This window comes from Eptesicus fuscus, chromosome 3, assembly GCF_027574615.1.
Source record: "Eptesicus fuscus isolate TK198812 chromosome 3, DD_ASM_mEF_20220401, whole genome shotgun sequence".
Classification (NCBI taxonomy): Eukaryota; Metazoa; Chordata; class Mammalia; order Chiroptera; family Vespertilionidae; genus Eptesicus; species Eptesicus fuscus.
The window spans coordinates 53596148-53602209 of record NC_072475.1 but is presented as its reverse complement, the minus strand read 5'-3'; the positions used below and the strand labels follow the sequence as shown (position 1 = coordinate 53602209).

At 41.9% G+C, this 6062-nt stretch overlaps 1 non-coding gene across 1 annotated transcript; it reads left to right on the top strand.

Moving 5' to 3' along the window:
• Positions 1-4430: 4430 nt before the first annotated feature.
• LOC114229288 (small nucleolar RNA SNORA23) lies at positions 4431-4572 on the top strand. The gene has a single exon (XR_003615375.2). It is a non-coding gene; the product is annotated as a small nucleolar RNA SNORA23 (small nucleolar RNA).
• The last annotated feature ends 1490 nt before the right edge of the window (positions 4573-6062 follow it).

Here is a 6062-nt window from a genome sequence, read left to right as displayed (position 1 = left end):
GCAAAGTCATCGCGTATAGACGCCAAATCAACTCTCCTTCCTCTTTGGCTGACTTGGTGGACCTTTTCCCCAACCTGCGGCTGGCCTTAACATTGTGTTGCCTCTTGGTTGACCAGGGCTCCTGCTCTGTCATTGCACCTGGACACCCATCAGGGGGTCTTGGCCAGGACCCCATCACTACCCTTAACATCCAGGTCTTTCATCTGCTCCACTTTCTTCCACTGATGCTGACTCGGGCCTAACCCTGGGTAGGGTCGTGATGTGCCCGAGGTATCTGGGTGTGATTCAAGGGTCCTAGAAAGAGAATTAGGAATTTTGGGTTCCAGCTCCAACTTGGTAATTTACTACCTTACAATCTCCTGGAGCCTTGATTTCCTTATCTGTAAAATGGGTATATCAATATTCTCTAGCTTCAAGGAAGGATCAAAGGTATAAAATACATGAGAAAGAGCATATAAAAGCCAAGGCTTGAATCACTGTAAAGCTGTGTTATTAAAATAGCTATTAATATGCTATGTACATGAAATACGATAGGTATATGATAATCTGCTGCCTCCACCCTCCCCATGTGAACTCTATAGTGCTCTCAGGCTCTCTCCTTCCTGCCTGTCTTTTCCTATCCCATATCATAATTTGCTCTTTGTGTATAATTGCTCTTTACACCTTGGTAGTATTAAATCAGAGAGATGTTTGCATATTAAACTGTATCTCTATTTCCATGGTAAAAATGTTTAGCCCTTATTCAAGAAATGTTAACCAGCAGTTTGGATAGGAGAGAGAAGCAAGGTTTTGCTTGTGTTTTGAAACAACTTTTTTCACTCCTAAATTATTTCATCTGAACTAGAATTCAGAGTGAATCTTTGGATCAATGTTTTAAAGAGATAGCTTTAAAGAGATAGCTTTTTTAATTGGGACCATATTACATTTACAGTTAACATCCAATGGACCAACATAGTTCACTGAGAGACATAATCCATAATAGCGAGGAGGTTTAGTGCACAAATTCTGGAGCCAGATGACCTCGGTTCAAATCCCAGCTCTTCCATTTATTACCTGTGTGTCCTCTGTGCTTCAGTTTCTTTGGCTATAAAATAGGGAAAATTGATGATACCAACTTCCATAGGTTTATTGAGAGTATTAAGTAGGTTAATAGGTCTGAAACACTTAGAACAAACAGGGTCTGGAAGTTAGTTAGGACTAGTTAGTGTTTATTACAATTACATGTAAAAACTTCAAACCATTCAGAACTTTATTTTTTTTAATTTAAAAACATCCCACTTAAGCTCCTCCCCTCTCACTTGAACCTCATTTCCCTCTCCACAGGCAAGTTACTTTGTGATCATCCTTCAAGAGTTTTACTATCATTTTAAATCATGAATTGTAATATACTTACTATTTGGCAACTTGTTTTTCTCACTTAACCATGTATTTAGGAGATATTTCCAGGTCACTAAGTCTACCTCCTTTTTCATATGCGTATCACAAGATACCACAGCATGAATACTCCACAATTTAACAAATGTCTTTTTGATGGATAAAATGGAGTTCTTTGGAAAGTAACCCCATAGGGTAATCTGATCATAAATTCCTAACTGGGCAGGTTGTGGACTATAACTTCTTTACTAAAAGGTTTATCTTTACCTTAAGCAAGCCCTGTCCATTGTTGGTGTGCATCTAGGTTAGTGCACCTTTGAAATAAATTGTAACCACCCTCAAGAAAGCATATAATCTTGTTGACTATCCTGTAATCCAATCCCTGCCTTGCTTTCTCCCACCTCCATGTTTCTTTCATAATTTCAAATGCATAAAATAAGATGCAAAACTGTCATTCCCTGGAGCATTTAAATCTTGCTCCCGGGATAAGTTATCATTGTGGCTCAAACAAACTCATAAAAATGCTCTTCAGGTTTGGATGTTTCTTTTATTGATAGATATCTGGGTTGTTTCCAATTTTCCACTATTGTGTTCACTTTTTACACATTCTTTTTATTTTGTAATTCAAAACCATCAAGCTGAAGCCTAACAGGGCTTCCTCATTTCACCGTCATTGCTCATTTCCTATTGAGCAAAGCTTCTTCCTCAGGTCGGCTCTTGCCACACCCTGCAGGGGCTGGGGCTTTTTCCACAGAAAGAAGAAGCAGAGGCCCACGCTGCCTGGCCCACACAGCACTGCCCCTGTGGCTCTAGAGGAGCCGCTGAATCACCTGATGTGGCAAAATCAGCATCACTTTGCCTCCAGTGAGGTTGACTTGCACTTAAAAAGTTACCATAGTTCTGGCAACAGATGCGATGCTTCCCCTTGACATACTTCACCACCTCATTGAAGACATATGTGCTCCAGGGCGAGTCTGTTTCCTCAGGTGATTCCAATATATGTTCCTGTTGTCAGGGGTCACTGGCAATATGGTTCTGTGGCAGGATAGTAAGAAACTAAAAAAATTCCTGGGCAAGTGGAATGGGGAAACGGAGACAAGAAAATTAAACAAGGCCAAGCAGTTTGGGCAGCTTTCAGCCAACTTGTGAATCACAAGACCTTATCTTCCCCAACCAAGGACACTTGAGAGCAAATGGTTTATAGCTCTCCTCCCTAACCAGAGAATACATAGCTTAAATCACCCTGGCCTGGGAAAATAGAGAACAAAGACCCAATTAATGCCGTTTGTGCCAGCTAAACAGATGAAGTCTGGGGGACAAATAACAAAAACCCCAGAAGCATCTGGATGGTTTCACTTTAAGGGGAAATGTTAGGCAGGATAGATAGCTGCTATGGCAGGAGAAGGGGAAGGGAAAAAAGGAAGAGTTTATCTCACCCATTGAACAAAGAAGTCAGCAGTTTTGAGACTTGCCAAGATAATATTGGCAGATGCTCTCATAAATTCTGGCAAAAGTCACAACAATGTAAAAAGGGAACCTTGAAATCTAGTCTATCTTTTAGGGGAACCTTGAAATCTAGAGGGGAAAAAAGTATAAAACTCTTGAACCCCCACCAGGAGAGGCACTCAGACTAGCTGAGTTGCCCATTTGTGCTTTATGCCAAGTGTATTTTTAATAAATTCACTTGCTTTGCTTCAATACTGCTTTCTGTCACTCATCTGAATTTCTTCTGGTGAGTGTGACAAGAGCTGAGGGGGGAGAGTCAGCCCCCTCTGACTTGGGCGGCTTTCTGGTACAGTTCCCTTTCAGAAATGCTCTTTCCACCTGGCTGGTGTGGCTCAGTGGTTGAGTTTTGACCCATGAACCAGAAGGTCACAGTTCGATTCTCTGTCAGGGCATATGTCCGGGTTTTGGGCTTGATTCCTAATAGGGTGCATGCAGGAGGCAGCCAATTAATGATTCTCTCTCATCATTGATGTTTCTATTTCTCTCTCCCTTCCCCTTCCTCTCTGAAATTAATAAAAATATATATCTTTTTAAAAGTCTCAGGAGATGTAAAGCAAGTAAAGAGGACTCCAGGTGTTGCTCATGCTTTATGTCATTGTCAGCTGCTACAATCTGGACCTGGTGATGGGAAATGGAGGCCCAAATCCAAGTGACACAGGGTCCTTCCCTTTGAGGAAAAAGGGGATACAGTGATTATACCAGATAAGGTGGGCTCAATGTCAAAGTGAGCGGTATAGACCAGAGGTTCCCAAATGGGGTCCCTTGGGGAAGCTTGTCACAACACAGGTTTCTAGATCCCTCCCTGGGAGATTCTGATTCAGGGGATCTGAGGAGAAACTGAGTCTATACCTTTTTTTTTTTTTTTTTTACTGAGTTTATACTTTTAAAAAGCTGCTCACCTTTTTATGGCAACTATAAACATAAGCCTGGTGTGAGAAGCCCTGGTATAAATAAACAGTTGTAATGAGGTTCTGAGCAGGGAGGAGAGAACTCCTGCGTTGCGTAGCTGGGAAACCCTAGCGAGCAGGAAGGGATCCTCCTACCTGGCGAGCTCCCCTCTAGTGTCTCCTCCGACACTGGCCCGGTGTCTCCTGGGGGGCCCGCCGCAGCAGGAGGAGTACAGATGTCCAGGGCGAGAGTTCTGACTGAAACTTGGTCTCAGAGTTCTCTCCCCTTGGATGGAGGAGCAAGCCTTTGCTGTCAGAGGTTGAGAGTGAGGAGGAGGCAGAACAGGAGGAAGGGTGCATGTGAGGAAAGGCTTAAAGGCTAGTGCTATGTATCCACCAAATTGTCAGGCCTTTCCCGTTCAAGGGCTACTAACCAAAAGACTGAGACTGCTTTTTTTGTTTGTTTTTTAAGGGAAAGGAGGGGACCATTTAGATAGCTCCAGCGGTGATTGAGCTCAGGCAAAGCTAGGACTTGCCTGTGCTCCAGAGTGAGGAGGTGTTGGTGAGAAAGTCATCATCTTCAGTGGTTTTAAATATTTAATTTTGGCAACAGAGGCCTTAAATATCTCAAGTGGAACCCCAAGAAAGAGAAAACTTAAAAACTAAGAACTGACCTGCTGTGGTTAATTACGGGTCCGCACAAACATCATGCAGCCAAAGAGTAAGTTGGGATCATAGTACTGGTCTAGTGTTGTCTCATTGGACATAAGTTACCACCGGCCAGCCTCCAAATTCCCATAAAGGAAAAAAAAAATTAGGGGTCCAGTTCCTCCTTAGTCTCCCTCCTTTCGATCCTCTGGAACAATGACCATTCCCCACCTCGACCCACCCTGGCTCCCTGGGACACCCCTCCATAGAAAGCAGTTTGGAAAACACTGCTCTGATGAGCCTTTCGTGGAGTGCCTTGCTAGATTGCTTTCTGGGATAGCCAGATTGCTATTTCACAAAGTCATCTTTCCTATTTCTGGAAACTCTGATCCTCAGAAAGTTCTTCCTTTTATTGACTGAGGGTCGCTCCCTGAAGTTCCACCCACTGTGCCTAGTTGTCCCCTCTGAAAGTACTGCTATATAGTATTTGTTCTACATGAAAAGTCTTTAAATAAATATTGTTCTACATGAAAAGTCTTTAAATAAATATTCATTAAGATCAATCTTCTCTTTTCCAGGCAAAAACCTCTTCACGTCTTCCAATAGATTCTCGTGTGACATGGCCACTCTCTGCTGGACACACACTAGTTTGTCAATGTCCCTTTTAAAATTAGGCTCCTGAGAGAGACCATGGCTCCAGACAGCATCTGGCCAAGGCAGCGTACAATGGGCCATTCCTTCTCTTGATCTGGACATTAAACCCTCAATTAGTGCAGAGTGGAATTACATTAGCTTCCTTGGCAGCCACTCCGCAGTCTGTTTATAGTGAATCTGCTGTCCATTATACCCTCTCTGTTTCACATTAATTGCTATGAAATGAATCCTTTTTTAAAAAATGGATTTGAGAGAGAGAGAGAGAGAGAGAGAAAAAGAGAGAGAGAGAGAGAGAGAGAGAGAGAGAGAGAGAGAGAGAGGAAGAGAGAGAGACTTGTTGTACCATGTATTTATGCATTCATTGGTTAATGCTTGTATGTGCCCTGGGATCAAACTGCAACCTTGGTATACCGAGAGGATGCTCTAATTCTAACTGAGCTACCTGGCCAGGGCCATTATGAAGTGAATTCTTTTCCATCCTGTGCTCCTGCGGTTGACATTTCTTAATGTAAGTGCGGGACTTTACTTTTATCTTCCTAATATTTCATCCTGTCGGTTTTAGTCCAGTCACTCAAAACATTATAAATTGTCTAACCACTATGCTGTATGCCTGAAATTAACACAAAATAATATTGAATGTAAACTGTAATTGAAAAATAAAAATTTTAAAACATATCATAAGATCTTCAGCCATCTTCAATGGGGTATAAATTTAATAGTTGCCTTGATTTTTAGTGTTACTTCTGTACATCTAAAAGACTGATAACACCTATCTGGAGCTTAGAAGAGAGGTAAAGGCAAGAGACATTTTTAAAAATTTTCACTTACTGAATACTTATTCCTTGCCAGATACTGTACTATGATACTTATTTAATCTCACACTGCCCTAGTGAAAACAGGTAAGAATACAGTATCTCATTTTACAAATGAGAAAACTGAGAGGAAGGAATGAAGATGAAGGTGTCCTATTCTGTGATGGATCTTTCTCAGCCA